Source organism: Vulpes vulpes, chromosome 10 (genome assembly GCF_048418805.1).
Source record: "Vulpes vulpes isolate BD-2025 chromosome 10, VulVul3, whole genome shotgun sequence".
Taxonomy (NCBI): Eukaryota; Metazoa; Chordata; class Mammalia; order Carnivora; family Canidae; genus Vulpes; species Vulpes vulpes.
Genome location: NC_132789.1, coordinates 76,309,612 through 76,326,095, shown reverse-complemented (window position 1 = coordinate 76,326,095; position 16,484 = coordinate 76,309,612). Strand labels below are relative to the sequence as shown.

Here is a 16,484-nt window from a genome sequence, read left to right as displayed (position 1 = left end):
GTAAGTTTAGGTATGAATTTTTAAAATATGGCCAAATGTAATTTTTTCTAGTCAATGTACTAACAATACATTTAAGAATTAATCAAACCTGGGGTGCCTGAGTGGCTTAGTCAGTTACATGTTTGACTTCAGCTGGGGTCATGATCCCAGCCCCCTGCTCAGTGAAAGCCTGCTTCTCCCTCTTCCTCTTCCTGCCACTCCCCTTGCTTGTATTCTCTCTCTTTCTCTGTCAAAATAAAAAATAAAAATAAAAATAAAAGAGTCAAACCTTATTTTAAGCTCATTCAAAACTTTCTTCTATATTCTAGCAAAAATCCTGTGGTTCCCACATATGCTAGAAAATACAATTTTATTTCCCACTGCCTATTTTTATAACTGGATCCTTTCACTCTTCTTTATTAATGAAAGAGTGTCACAGGATGTGATATTGTTTCCTAAATATTTCTTGAACACATTTCCAAAAAGGACAAAGTTAAGCAATCACTAGCAATCTAATTACAAAATCACAGGATGTGATATTGTTTCCTAAATATTTCTTGAACACATCTCCAAAAAGGACAAAGTTAAGCAATCACTAGCAATCTAATTACAAAAAAATTAAAAGAAAGAAAAAAACCCTTTATATTCTAACAAAAGGTCTCCAGATGTCAGCCTGAAAGAATGAAAGAAAGCACCATTTGTAATTTATATCTTCTTAATTTTAAAACATTTAGGCATCTTTACATATATCTGGTATTAGCCCTGACTATTTAGGCAACCAAGGGGTTAAAAATATAAAAATAAATTTTCTCCCATGGGAAAATCTGTGGTAGACCCCTGTGCTTGTAATTATTGAAAATGCCCTAGGTTCGACTAAATCAGACTAAGTTGTATAGGTATTGATGAGAAGTAAAGCGAGAAGTGCCTCACTCTCCCTCAGCATTCATTATGTAGGCAAATAAGGATTGCTCTAGGGAGTTAATTGTATTCCTTACAAGAAGGCAAGTCCTTAAAAGAAATTATTTCTTGGTATTTTGCTCTACTTTGCTTTAGTGCTACTTAATGGTATTAAATTCACACAACTTTCAGAACACATAATTATCATATTCACTAATTAAACAGAAAAAGTCAACCAAATTAGATTTAGTTAGGAAAATGTCTTGGCATAACCCAGTGGGTCTGCTTAGATTTATTGTCACTAAATTATCCCAAGTAGACATTAGCATTCACAGCTTAGTATTTATTCTTCTTCTTCTATTTTTACTTAATTTTGACAAATTCAAGGCAGAGGAGTCTAGGTTTACTGTATTGTATGGGGGCCTCTAGGTACTTATGTAACTACTTCTAAGGCCTTATGTAGCAATTTTCTTCACTCAACAGGATTCATTTATGAATTCTGAGTAATTTTAGAGTAGTTAAGACAGTGTCCTTCATTTTAGCACAAAAGTTATCATTTTCAATTAGATTTTTATAGGCAAATAATCATCATTATTACTAAGAAGTGTTCTACATATTTTAGATATATTAACTCATTTAATCCTTAAAACAGTAGTATCTAGGTACGTACTATTGTCACCTGTGATTTACAGATGGGGAACTAAACCACGGAGCCTTTAATTGACTTGCCTACATGTATTTGGCTAGAAGAGAGTGGAACAGGAAATTGCTTCCATACTTTCTGACTCAGGGTCTGTGCTCTTAATCACTATGTTATCCTGCCTATCAGTAATCTTATTATATCATGTTTGAATATATTTTAAAAATACATACCACTTTTGCTAATTATAATTGTTATTAATTTGTATTAACTTGATCCCTTATTTCGGAGTTCTTGAGACTATAACTAAATCTAAAGAAACAGAACTTTTCTTTCTGATTTCCCCCAATGCTGGCAGTATCTGAGTATATTTAGGAAGGAAGGAACTGCTAGTTAAACTTCTTTTTCCTTTATTCAGCCAGTATTTATAAAGCACTTATTTTTTTAAATTTGTTTATTTATTCATGAGAGACAAATGGAGAAGCAGAGACACAGGCAGAAGGAGGAACAGGCTCCCTGCAGGGAGCCAGATGTGGGACTCGATCCTGGACCTCAGGATCATGCCCTGAGCTGAATGCAGACATTCAACTGCTGAGCCACCCAGGCATCCCTATGGAATACTCCTTTTGCTTTGGTCACTGTTAGGCACTGGGATACAGACATAAAAGTCTTAGTCCTTAACTAAAAGGAATTCAAAGCCCAACAAGTTTTGCTAAATAGAGAGATAAAACAATATATTTCAGCTTGTTGCTTACAGATTGAAGGGAAGGAATGTCTGGTACTTTAAAGAAAGAGATAAGATAATATGGTACCTCACTGATGAAATGCCATTGCTTCTATCCATCTCTCTACATTGCATATACCATCTTGATGATGTGTCTTTTGCTTAGAGATATCCCAATAGATTGTCACAAGTAGACCCTAGAACTGACTCAGGTAATTATATGTCATGCACCATGTAGGGATTTTTCCCATGTATTAACTTGCTTAATTTATTCCAAATGCTAGTTCTCTCTTATAGGTATTATCAACAATTAGTACATGGGGAAACAAAAAAATTAAGTAACTTTCTGTGGTCCGTGGTAATAAATGATAATAAAAAAGAGGATTCAAACTTATTTTGACTTGAAATTTAGAGCTCCTATGGCAGACAGCTAATTTTTTTTTTTACTCTTATGTACAGGCCCAAATAAAACTGTGTAATGAAGGTCCAGAATCTACAAGTGCATTCTCTTATTTAAAAAAAAAAAAAAACGACGGGCACCTGGGTTGCTTTGTCAGTTGGCATCTGACTCGATTTCTGCTGAGGTCATGATCTCAGAGTCATGAGATGGAGTCCCACATCAGGCTTCCACTGGGTGTGGAGCCTGTTTGAAATTCTCTCTCTCCCTCTGCCCCTCCCGCTGCTCATGCGCTCTCTCTCACTCTCTCTCTCTCTCTCCCAAATAAATCTTTTTAAAAATGAAATTAAACTTAAAATCTTTAATTTAGAATAGATGTTTCCATTGTTATATAAGAAATCACCCCAAACTTTACTAGGTTAAAACTATGGAAATTATTATATTATAGTTTCAGGACAGGCTTCTCTGATTGGTATTGTTTCAGAGCTCTTATGCAGTTGCAGTTATATGGTAACTGGTACTAAAACAGTGTGGGGCTGAAGAAGCTAGAAACTGGCCATGTAACTCTCTTTTAGGTAGTCCCTGAGCTTCTCCATGACATCTCCCTGTATAGACTAGCTTGAGTTCCCTTAAGGCATGTTAGTCCCAGGGCAGTTGGACTATGTACATGGAGATGCAGAGTTCCATTGCTAGTGTTCCAGATGCAAGTGGAGGTAATATTTTCTTTTTGACTTAATCTCAGAAGTCATCTGAGATCTCTCCTGCCATACTCTATTGGTTATAAGTGAGGCACAAATCTACCCAGATTTAGTGGGAGGGGAATTAGATTCTACTTTATGATGGGAGAATGGCAAGATTCTAGATGAACATGTGAGGTAGAGGATAATAGCTATGGCTATCTCTATAAAATACAATCTTCCACAGTCTACCCTCTAACTCAACAATTCACACCCCTCTCACAGGTAAAATATGCTCAACTCTTCCTAAAATCCCTTTAAAGTTGCATACCATTTAGCATTAGTCTCAGGTTGAGGTTCATCATCTAAATTAGGTCTAGATAGAGTTGACTCTCCTTAAGTAAGATATCTTAAACAAAGCATTTACAGTACCATTCCTCTTGGTCAGAAGTCTTGTGAACTAAAGAGACAGATTATCTGCCACCCACATGTCTATAATATAATGGTCAGATATGCATGGATTAACCACAGTACACACTTCCATTTTAAAAAGATGGAAAAGTCATCAGTTTGTAGAAATTCTGAATTCCAGCCAGATACATGTTGCCTGTTCTGTGAATAGGGCTTAGGTCTGCTCTCTGAGAGTTGTTCTGATGGCTTTTGGCTCTGCCCTCTGGGTTCTTATCCCCTCTGAGTCATTCTTTCTTTTTATAAGTGATCTCTGTATAAAAATAAATAATCTTCTCAGTTTGATTCTTGCCCATACTAGTTCTAGGGTCCAAAGACTTTCTTAAATTTTGCACTGTCCCTATTCCTTTTATTTTTAAAATGACAATGGATATCTGAAAAGAAATACAGTTTTACTTCCACGAGACTGGGGTCAATCTCAGATATTGTAGAAACACAAAGGGAAAATGTCAGTGGCAATCTACTTTATTGACCACTAAAGCTTATTAGTTTACTAATTAGAATAACTATGCAATACCAGAGAAATATGTCCTTTTTAAAAGTTAAAAGTTATATTTTCAAGGTTGGTCTTTAAGGAATCTCAGAATTATTATGGCACATTAAGAGAAGATGAGTTTTCTGTCAAACACATGAGAGTAGACTTTTCTGATTGTTTTAAAAGCTGTCCATAAAATGAAATGAAGCAGGTGTTTTAAAACTTACTCTTTTATGAAAATGTCATAATGCTCATACTATAACCTTCTGTGATTTTTAAAAATCAGTATTTAATCAACATGCTAATAGTATTCCAAATAAAAAATTACTTGTTGTAAATATTTTTTCAATTGTGATCAGTCCTAATAAGCTTTATTATAGAAAAATTGATTTAGTTTGCCCAGGATTTTCTTGGTTTCAAACTGAAAATTCTGTGTTCTGGGAATGTCATCCCAACCACAGGTCACTTAAACACATGTTGCCATAAATACACAAATACAAAACCAAACCAAAAATAAGACTATGAATATGACTCATGAATTTTCAAATTTAAGTCAAAGGGGGAGGAATTAGATTAATTATATTGATTATAAGAGTATGATATTTGTAAAAAGTCTCTTTAAAAGAAAAAAATTCAGGAGTGCCTGGGTGGCTCAGTCAGTTAAATGTCGGCCTTCAACTCAGGTAATGATCCCAGGGTCCTGGGGTTGAGCCCCATGTTAGGCTCCCTGCTCAGTGTGGAGCTTCCTTCTCTCTCTCTTTCTCTGCTGCTCCCCCTGCTTTTGCTCCGTTTGTCTGTCAAATAAATAAATAAAAGCTTTGAAAAAAAGAAAAGAAAAAAATTCAGTGCTGCTTAACAATATTTTGATATAATAATAATAATCAAAAATTACCTTAATAATAAAGATATTTCTGTAAAAATTCTTCATAGTCAAATATACTTAGAAGATGATTTTGGGAAATAACTGGTCATTTGTAGAATTTGTGCAATTAGGTTATTTTATTGAACTCACCTGTTTTTACTAGGGTGATAAAGTAATATAAAATCCTGAAAGGGGAGGAAATGTAAATAAAGATGATAATACATAAATAGATACATAGGCACAAATTATACACATATTGATGTTAAAACAGTGTTCTCAAACTTTAATGTGTATACAAGTCACTTGAGTATCTTGTTAAAAAATATTCTGACTTATTTGTTCTGGGCTGGGGCCTGAAACCACATTTATAACAAGCTTCTGGGTGACACTGATAATGATGGTCCATAGTTCACATTTCAAGTAGCAAGATAATTAGAAGCCATGGATATTAATGACCTAATTATTTAACCTAGGAGAAATGGGTAAATTTCTAGAAACATACAATCCTCCAAAATGAAATCAGGAAGAAATAGAAAATTAGGACAGACCAATGACTAGTAATGAAATTGAGTTGGTAATCAAACAAACTCCCAATAAACAAGAGTCCAGGACCAGATGGCTTCACAAGTGAATTCTATCAAACATTTAAAAAAGAGTTAATACTGGAGCACTGGGGGGTTCAGTTGGTTAGGCATCCAACTTTGATTTCAGCTTACATCATGATCTCAGGGTTGAGAGGATGGAGCCTTGGCAACAAGCTCTGTGCTGGCTGAGGAGCCTGCTTAGGAATCTGTCTCTCCCTCTCTCCCTCTCCCCCTCTTCCCTGCAGTCCATGTGCTCTCTCCCTCAAGACAGAAAGAAAGGAAAGAAGAAAGTAAGAAAGTAAGCAAGAAAGCAAGAAGAAAGAAAGAAAGAAAGAAAGAAAGAAAGAAAGAAAGAAAGAAAGAAAGAAAGAATTCAAGCCAGCTCTCTGAGGGTCACTAGTACCAAGATCTTCCCATGACAATGTCTTCCATTAAGATTGAGTATGTTTTCCCAGAGAACTGCCAGTGCCTTGTCTGCAGTGTGGGAGGAGGCATCCACCTCTCTGATCTTTGTAGATATTTCTGCAAAAAAGGTTTGCCAGTAGGATTTGCTCAGCAAGTGAGTGCAGCAAGTGACCATGGATTCCCCCATCAGCTCTGTGACCCTTCACCAGGCAGGAGGTTATGTTGCCACCATTGGAAAAAAGTTCTGTGCTTTGAACTGGGAAAATCAGTTAACAGTTGTCCTGGCCACAGTAGATAAGAGAAAAACAATTAGTTCAATGATGGGAAGCTGGATCCCACTGGGAGATACTTTGCTGGCACCATGCTTGAGGAAATGATGCCAGCAGTTCTGGATCAACACCAGGGGTTCCTGTACTCCCTTTTTCTAACCACCACGCGGTAGAGCACTTTGACCAGGTAGACATCTACAGTGATTTGGATTGGTCCCTGGATCACAAAATCATCTATTACATTGACAGCCATTGACTATGGCCTGCAAACAGGAAAGCTCTCCAACTGCAGACATGCTTACAAGCTGGAGAAAGAACAAATTCCAGATGGAATGTGTATTGATGCTGAGGGGGAGCTCTGGGTTGCCTGATACAATGGAGGAAGAGTGATTCTTTTAGATCCTAAGACAGGGAAAAGACTTCAAACTGTGAAGTTGCCTGTTCATAAAACAACTTCATGCTGCTTCAGAGGGAAGGACTAGTCTAAAATGTGTGTGACCTGTGTCCAAGGTTGAATTGACCCAAAGGGTCTTCTGCAACAGCCTGAAGCTGGTGTAGTTTTCAAGATAACTGGCCTAGGGGTCAAAGGAGTTCCTCCCTAGCCCTATGCAGGATGAGTGGCCTTCTTTCCTACTAGAGGAACTTTTGAAGGCATGTAGAAAATTCTAGAAATGAAATTTCAATCTAGTTGCAAAAAATTAAAGAAATATTAAGAGGGTTACATTTTTATTCACAACTTTTAAAAGGTAGAGCATATAAGTAAGGGGTGGCAGGTAGTTTTGATAATATACTACAAGGCCTTCTGCAAAGGTGTTATAGAAGCTGATTGTCAACCAGGTGTTATAGAAGCTGGTTGTCAACCAGCTTCTTGATTCTTGGCAAATTACTAGAAGGGGAGAGATAGGGACCATATCTGTTCTGCATTCCATACTTATTACACATAAAGCTTCAAATACCCTAATAAATGAGTGGTGAAAAAATAATTTAAAAAATTTAAAAGTTAATACCCATTCTTCTAAAACTACTCCAAAAATAGAATAGGAAGGAAAACTTCCAAGTGCATTTCTGTGAGGCCAGCATTATTCTGATACCAAAATCAGATAAACACTATAAAAAAGAAAACTACAGGCCAGTATCTCTGATGAACATAGATGCACAAATCATCAACAAATTTGGTTTTGGCAAACCAAATTCACCAATACCTTAAAAAAATCATTCACCAAAATCAAGTAGAATTTCTTCCAGTGTTGCAAGGGTGGTTCAGTATTTGCAAATCAATCAGTGCGATGCATCACATAAAAAGAGGAAAGATAAAAACCATATGATCACCCTAACAATGCAGAGAAAGCATTTGACAAAGTAAAACATCCATTTATGATGAAAAACTTTCAACAAAGCAGATTTAAAGAGAACATACCTCAACATAATAAGGCCATATACAAAAAACTCACAGCTAATATTATCCTCAATGGTGAAAACCTGAGAGCTTTTCCTCTAAGATCAGGAACAAGACAAGGGTGTTCACTCTCAGTATTTTTATGCAACATAGTACTGGAAATCCCAGCTGCAGCAATCTGACATGAAAAAGTGATAAAAGGCATCCAAATTGATAAGGAAGAAGTAAAACTGAATATAAAGATGATCCTCTGAATGGAGAGAGACCACAAAAGTAACAAAGGCCAGAAAGGAACAGAGACAATCTATAGGAACAGCAATGTTACAGGTAATACAATGGCACTAACTTCATATCTTTCAATAATTACTCTGAATGCAAATGGACTAAGTGCTCCAATCAAAAGACAATAGGGTATCAGAATGGATAAAAAACAAGACCCATCAATATGCTGCTTACAAGAGACTAATTTTAGACCCAAAGGCATCTTCAGATTGAATGTGAGGAGGTGAAGAACCATTTTTCATTACAATCAAAAGAAAGCTGGAGTACCCAGGCTTATATAAGAAAAATTAGATTTTAAACCAAAGACTATGATAAGATATGAAGGACATTATATCATAATAAAAGGGTCTATCCAACAAGATCTAACCATTGTAAATATTTATGTCCCTAATGTTGGAGCAGCCAAATATATAAACCAATTAGTAACAAAATTTAAAAAACTCATTGGTAATAATAGAATAATAGTAGGAGACATTAATACCCTACTCATAGTAGTGGACAGATCATCTGAGCAGAAGGAGAAACAAGAAATACGTGTTTTGAATGACACACTGGACCAGCTGGATTTCACAGATATATTTAGAGCATTTCATCCTAAAGCAGCAAAATACACATATTTGTCCAATGCCATGGAATATTCTTCAGAATAGATCACATACTAGGTCACAAATCAGGTCTCAACTGATATAAAAAGACTGAGATTATACCATGCATATTTGTAGACCACAATGCTTTAAAGCTGGAAGTCAACTACAAGAAAAAATTTGGAAGGACCACAAACACATGGAGGTTAAAGTGCATCCTACTAAAGAATGAATGGGTCAGCCAAGAAATTAAAGAAGAATTTTAAAAAATACATGGAAGCAAATGAAAATGAAACATGACAGTTCAGAACCTTTGGAATGCAGCAAAGGTGGTCCTTAGAGGCAAGTATATAGCAATATAGGCCTTTCTAAAGAAACAAGAAAAGTCTCAAATGTGCAACTTAACATTACACCTAAAGGAACTGGAAAAAGAACAGCAAATAGAGCCTAAATCCAGCAGGAGAAAAGAAATAATAAAGATTAGAGCAGAAATCAATGAAATAGAAAAATTAAAAAAAAAAAAAAAACCAGAATGGATCAACGAAACTAGGACCTGGTTCTTTGAAGAATTAAAAAGATCAATAAACCATTAACCAGACTTCTCAAAAAGAAAAGATAAAGGACCCAAATTAATAAAATGAATGAAAGAGGAGAGATCATAACCAACACCAAAGAAATACAAATATGAGAGAATATTATGAGCAACTATATGCCAACACATTAAGCAATCTAGAAGAAACGGATGCATTCCTAGAAACTCATAAACTATCAAAACTGAATCAGGAAGAAATAGAAAACCTGAACAGACCCATAACCAGCAAGGAAATGGAAGCAATCATCAAAAATCTCCCAGCAAACAAGAGTCCAGGGCCAGTTGGCTTCCCAGGGGAATTCTACCAAATATTTAAAGAAAAATTGATACCTATTCTTCTGAAACTGTTTCAAAAAATAGAAATGGAAGGAAAACTTCCAAACTCTATGAGGCCAGCATTACCTTGATCCCAAGACCCCACCAAAAAGAGGAATTACAGATCAATATCCCTGATGATCATGGATGCCAAAATTCTCACCAAGATGTAGCCAGTAGGATCCAAGAGTACATGAAAAGGATTATTCACCATGAACAAGTAGGATTCATTCTTGGGCTGCAAGGAAGTTCAACATCAGCAAATCAATCAATGTGACACATCACATTAATAAAAGAAAGGACAAGAACCATATGGTCTTTGCAATAGATGCAGAAAAAGAATTTGACAGGGATGCCTGGGTAGCTCAGCAGTTCAGCATCTGCCTTCACCTCAGGGCGTGATCCTGGGTCTGGGGATTGTGTCCCCACATCAGGCTCCCCACAGGGAATCTGCTTCTCCCTCTATGTCTGTCTCTCTCTATGTCTTTCATGAATAAATAAATAAAATCTTTACTAAAAAAAGAAAAAACATTTGACAAAATGCAGCATCTTTTCTTGATAAAAACTCTCTGCAGTGTAGGGACAGAGGGAATATATCTCAGTGTCATAAGAGCCATGTATGAAAAACCCACAGCAAATATTATCCTCGATGGAGAAAAACTTTGAGCGTTTTCCCTGAGATCAGGAACACAACAGGGATGTCCGCTCTCACCACTGTTATTCAATATAGTACTGGAAGTTCTAGTCCCAGCAATCAGACAACAAAAAGAAACAAAATCCATCCAAATTAGCAAAGAAGAAGTCAAACATTCATAATCTGCAGGTGATGTGATACTGTATGTAGAAAACCCAAAATTCTCCATCAGAAAATTGCTAGAACTTTTTACACGAATTCAGCAGTCATAGGAAATAAAACTAATCAAAAAGTCAGCTGCATTTCTACACTCTAACAATGAGGCAGAAGAAAGAGAATTTACGGGATTGATCCCATTTACAATTACACTAAAAATCATAACATACCTAGGAATAAACCTAACCAAAGAGGTTTATTTCACTCATGAAAGAAATTGAAGAAGACACAAAGAAATGGAAAATGTTCCATGCTCATGGATTGGAAGATTAATTATTATAAATAAATATAAATAAAATATTGTTAAAATGTCTATGCTACCCAAAGCAATCTACACATTCAATGCAATCCCTATCAAAATACCATCAATATTTTTTGCAGAGCTAGAATAAACAATCCAAAAATTTGTATGGAACCAGAAAAGACCCTGAATACCCAAAAGAATGTTGAAAAAAGAAAAAGCCGGAGGCATCACTTCATCAAGACAGTGTGGTACTAGCACAAAACAGACACGCAGATTAATGGAACAGAATAGAGAACCCAGAAATGGACCCTCAATTCTATGGCCAACTGATCTTCGACAAGGCAGGAAAGAGTATCTAATGGAAAAAAGACAGTCTGTTCAACAAATGGTGTTGGGAAAATTGGACAGCCACATGTAGAAAAATGAACCTGGACCATTTTCTTATACCATACACAAAAATAGACTCAAAATGGATGAAATACCTAAAAGTGAGACAGGAACCCATCAAAATCCTAGAGGAAAACACAGGTAGCAACTTCTGTGACCTTGGCCTCAACAACTTCTTAGTAGACATGTCTCCAAAGGCAAGGGAAACCAAAGCAAAAACGAACTACTAGGATTTCATAAAGATAAAAGGCTTTTGCAGAGCAAAGGAAACAGTCAACAAAACTAAAAGTCAACCTACGAATAGGAGAAGATATTTACAAATGTCTTAATAGATAAAGGTCTAGTAATCAAAGTAGCAGAAAACCAATAATCTGATTAAAATGAGCAGAGGACTTGAATAGACATTTTTCCAAAGAAGACATACAGATGACAGACACATGAAAAGATATTCTACATTGCTAATCATCAGCAAAATGCCAATCAAACTCACAATGATATATCACTTCATACCAGTCACAATGGATAGTATCAAAAAGATAAGAAAAAACAAGTGTTGACAAGGATGTGGAGAAAAGAGAATTCTTGTGCACTGTTGGTGGAGATGTAAATTGATGCAGCCACCATGGAAAACATTATGGAAGCTCCTCAAAAAGTTAAAAATAGAAGTATGTGATCCAGTAATTCCACCATTGAGTATTTACCCAAAGAAAAGAAAATGCTAATTCAAAAAAATATCCGCACCCTTCTGTTTACTGCAGCATTATTTCCAAGATATGGAGGCAGCCCCATTGTCCATCAATAGATGAGTGTATAAAGAAGGTGTGATGCACACACAGATATGCACACACACACACACACAGGAATATTACTCAGCCATAAAAAATAATGAGATCTTACCATTTGCTACAACATGGATGCACCTAGAGGGTAAATACTGTATGCCAATTATACTTCAATTTTTTTTTAAAAAAGATGATATCACAGAGAACAATGACCAGATGCTTTAACCATTTGACACTTCAGCTAATTGAAAGGTTAAATATAACTAAATTGTACACTGGAAACTAATGTGACATTGTGGGTCCACTATAATAAAATTTTTTAAAAGTTAAAGATATATGTGTAGGTTGTATATGTGAGGTGAAGGATGTTCTAGATTAAATGAACAGGTAAACTTTTTTTTCATCAAAACAATCAATGTGTCCATGATTTAATCACCAACCTAGAGCTGGAGTGGGATATAGGAATGTGTTTTCTGGACAAACTCTCCAATTAACTAGCTGTGTGCCTTCTTTAAAGCTTTTGCAACTTCATTTTTTAATTTGCCAAATTGAGAGGAGATGTCACCAAGAATTGTTTGTTGAATATCTTCTAAAAGGCATCGTTGTGTAATTTAGTGCTTTGGTGTAAAACAATTTTGATCCTGGCATAATTCACAGTAGGAGAGTAACACATTGCTTGAACCATGCAATTTACTTTCGTAAGGAATATCCCTACGATTACTCACTGTGGTCTGAAGTGTCAGGTGACTTCTTTCTGAGAGGCCCTATTATTGGTATCCTTGCAACTACACGGCAATTATCAGCATTCCTCTTCTCAGCAGAATCTTCTAACAAAATATTTAAATTTCTCAGATCTTAATCATTTCCACAGCCCTCCAAATGAAAGCACACTCTGAACATCCCCAAAGTGAACTTGGAATTAAAAAGGGTACACAATGACCCCTTCAGAATAGTCATTTGTTTGTGATTAACAGGTGTACTCACCTGAGTGTGCACCAGAATCCAGGAGGAAAGTACATAAAAATTCCAGATGATTGAACTTTATGGTAAGGGATTTAAATCACATTTTAAATGTCATTCTACTGGGGATTCTTTTTTTCACAGCCTCAAAGGTTGGCATGGAATTGTTTTTTCATGTGTTAAGTTCTGATGTCTGTCTGTGGTCATAGTTGAGTCAATAAAGAGAGGATTTTCTATTGACCAAAACACTGAAGTTCAGAAGTTTATTTTTATACAGCAAGTGGTTTGACAATTCATGGATTCATCTGTCATGTCTCTAATTCTGTGGTTGAGAGCATTTAAAATGTACGTGTATGAAATTTCTTCATTTAATTTTTGTTTTTGGTTGTACTTCTTAGATTAGTTCCATGTGACAACGTTCTACCTTCTATTTCTTCATTTTCTTGGTGTCTTTCACCACTAACACCTAAGGACTTAGAGGAAGAGGGAGGAAGTCAAGGTTTTCTTCTTAGGTTATATAACTCAGTTTTCTCTCTCCTAGCTATGCTTTTTCCTCCATAGTCATGTATGGAAAGCAACATTATTCCAGTCATTTCTCTGGAAATGGTTTCTTTCTTTTGTTCATTCATTCATTCGTAGGCTGGGCATGGAGCACAATGCAGGGCTTAAACCCATAACCCTGAGATCAAGACCTGAGATGAGATCAAAAGTCACTTAACCAACTGAGCCACCCAGGCATTCCCAATGAAATGGTTTCAAGTTCAAAGAGTTAACTACAAAGGAAGTTGTCTGTGTCCTATTTAGGAATTAATTGTATTTAGTGCTTAGTTTACTTATACTGGAGTCTTACTTGATTATACCTTTATAAAAACAACACAATTCAAAATGTGATTTGTTATTATCTTGCAGATTTGAGTCAGGGAATTTGCATTTAGGATTAGGAATTAGGATATGGTTACTATTAATGAAAATGATTATTTTTTATTGAGTTTTTACTATGGGTGAATCACCAAGTTAAGTGCATTGCCTTATCTCTCCAAAAATCCTAGGAGGTGTCCATATTACAATCAACATTTCACAAATATGGAAAATAAGTAATTTCCCAGGTCAACAGTGAATGAGTAGCAGACCTCAGGTTCAGGTTCATCAGGTTCTAAAACCAGTCCTTAACCACAATGAGATGCACCAGTGGTTCTCATTAGAGTTGATTTTGTCCTCTCCCTTAAGGGAACATTTGGCAACTGGGGGAGTTGCTACTGGCATCTGGTGGGTACAGGACCAGGGATCCTGAAAAACATCCTATCATGCACAAGACAGCCATTCATAGCAAAGAATTATCTAGCTCCCAAAGTCAGTAGTGCCAACGTTGAGAAACCCTTATATACACAACTACTTTTCTAGGTCAACTAATAGATTATCCTGAAGCTTTGACTTTGTTTACCATGTAGCATTCAAGGTAAAACCTATCTACATTTATAGGCCCCAGGTGAATTTGAATTCTTTAACTCTGGAAAACAGAGTATATTCCATTGTGAAGTAGCCGTCTTTATTATTTGACAACAGAAAATATACTCTTAAATATTTATAAACATATGAGCTGCGATTTAATCAAGGACAAGAACCTAAGTCAAATTTGTATTAAATTTACATTCAAAACTCATAAACAAAACTGAAAATAACAAAAAGACAAAGAAGGTAGGTTAATTTAGATCTTTAAAGATGACATTAGGAAAGTTTCCATTGTTCTGCTTTTTTCAACTAGAAAATTGGTTACCCCCCCCCATTGATTTATATATTTTCCAAGATGATTATGTAAATCATATGATCAGTTCTAGATATTCCAACATATTTCTTAACAGCACATTCTAGTCTAGATCAGAATTACTTGAACGGAAAAAAGGAACTGGCAGCATAATGTAAACCCAAACACCTCACTAAGCATACTGTTAGTACAGCTGGCATATGACTTTCTCAAAGAAGGAAGCAGAGCCCTGATTTACATTCTGGCTTCGTTTTCTTATCTCAAGGTGGACTAGAGGTCTACTTCATTTCTGGACAAAGTCTTTCTCTACTATTTTACAGAAAGTCCCCATTCTTTAGAATCTAGTCCCCTCTTTATCAAAGTTAAACTTTTCTTTCTACCTTCTCCAAATCACTAAAGAGAATTAGTTCCTTGGTCTGAATGTATCAGAGTTGTAACATTGCAAGCAACAGGCATCAGTGATAAAAAAAAACAAGGCTTCAGAAAGAACTGTAACCATGGGGCGCCTGGCTGGCTCAGTGGGTTAAGATCTGCCTTCAGCTCAGGTCGTAATCTCAAGGTCCTGGGATAGAGCCCTGCAACAGGCTCCCTGCTCCATGGGGGAGCCTGCTTCTCCCTCTGCCTCTCCACCTGTCTGCTGACTTGTGCTCTCTCTGTTGAATAAATAAATAAAATCTTTAAAAAAAACTGTAACTAGAGCAAAAAGGGATATCTAGGGAGCAGACACTGATGAGAAAGTTTCTTCAAAATACCATTGTTGAAACAGATCAGCTTGAAAAAATCTTCCTTCTTTGTGCCCTTCAATTAAAGATTCACATCCCTTGGAGAATCTGATCTGCCTGGGTTCAGCCAAATTTTTATTCTTTGCCAGGGGAGGACAAGGCACTATAATTGAGACCCTCATGTATCTCCTAGGGAAAGGATAGTTTCTTGGTGAAAAATCATGATGTTGTTACTAGATGAGGAAGGACTCTAGTCAAGCAAAAATAGTAACTGTCTACTCTACTGGCATTCCTATTCTCCTCTCCCAATTATCTAGAAACTGAAAAATATATTTCTTCATTTTCCAGTTTTCATACTACAGTTTCTTGATGCTCCTACCAATCCTTTCCTATCACATAGTGATCTATACCTGCACTTCCCCCATATTACCCCATGGTTCCTCCGTTTTCCCCGCTAGTGAGAACCACCTCCTCTGTGGAATCCAAGGATGGAAATTGGGTATATGTAAAGCTTACAAAATAAGGGTGAAACTATAGCTGAAATTTAATAATTGTCTTTCTAGATATTTGAGAAGCTGTTTTTCACACCATGTTTCATGGTACATCAAACTTCTACATCTAGAAGGATTATATTTGGTCTTAGTATAGACCTTCACTGTAATACCCATGACTGATTCCAGTATCACCCAGAAATTAGAGAATTAAAGCAGGAAAAAGAGTGCATCCCAGAGCAATATAAAAGGCACACATCATGAGGGAATGCAGACATTTAAATATTCTCCTGAGACATTATCCCTAACTTCAAAATAACCACCAAAATGAAAAAACTAAAGGAAGTTGGGGGCACCTGCGTGGCTCAGTGGTTGAGCATCTGCCTTCCTTAGGTCGTAATCCTGGTCCCAGGATCGAGTCCCACATCAGGCTCCTTGCAGGGAGCCTGCTTCTCCCTCTGCCTGTGTCTCTGCCTCTCTCTCTGTGCCTTTCATGAATGAATAAATAGTCTTTAAAAAAAAAAAAAAGAAAAAGAAAAAAGCTAAAGGAAGCAATAGTGCACCTGTAACCCTGGCCATGGTACCAAAGTAGATGAAAAAGCTGAGAAAACCTGACACTGTACTTCTGCAGTAACATTTTATGAAGAGCCAGAAATTGTCGTATATAAAGCTAATATGTGCGAATGTTGTATATGCATTTATAGAACTAGGGGAGGAGATAGGGAAGAAAACTAATAGGT

The 16,484-nt window shown here is 36.3% G+C and overlaps 1 protein-coding gene and 1 pseudogene across 26 annotated transcripts in view; both read left to right on the top strand.

The window, feature by feature from the left end:
* ANKS1B (ankyrin repeat and sterile alpha motif domain containing 1B) overlaps positions 1-16,484 on the top strand; it is a 1,023,959-nt gene that overhangs the window by 464,053 nt on the left and 543,422 nt on the right. The gene's annotated exons all lie outside the window — the stretch shown is intronic.
* On the top strand, positions 6,207-6,994 carry LOC112930735 (regucalcin pseudogene; annotated as a pseudogene).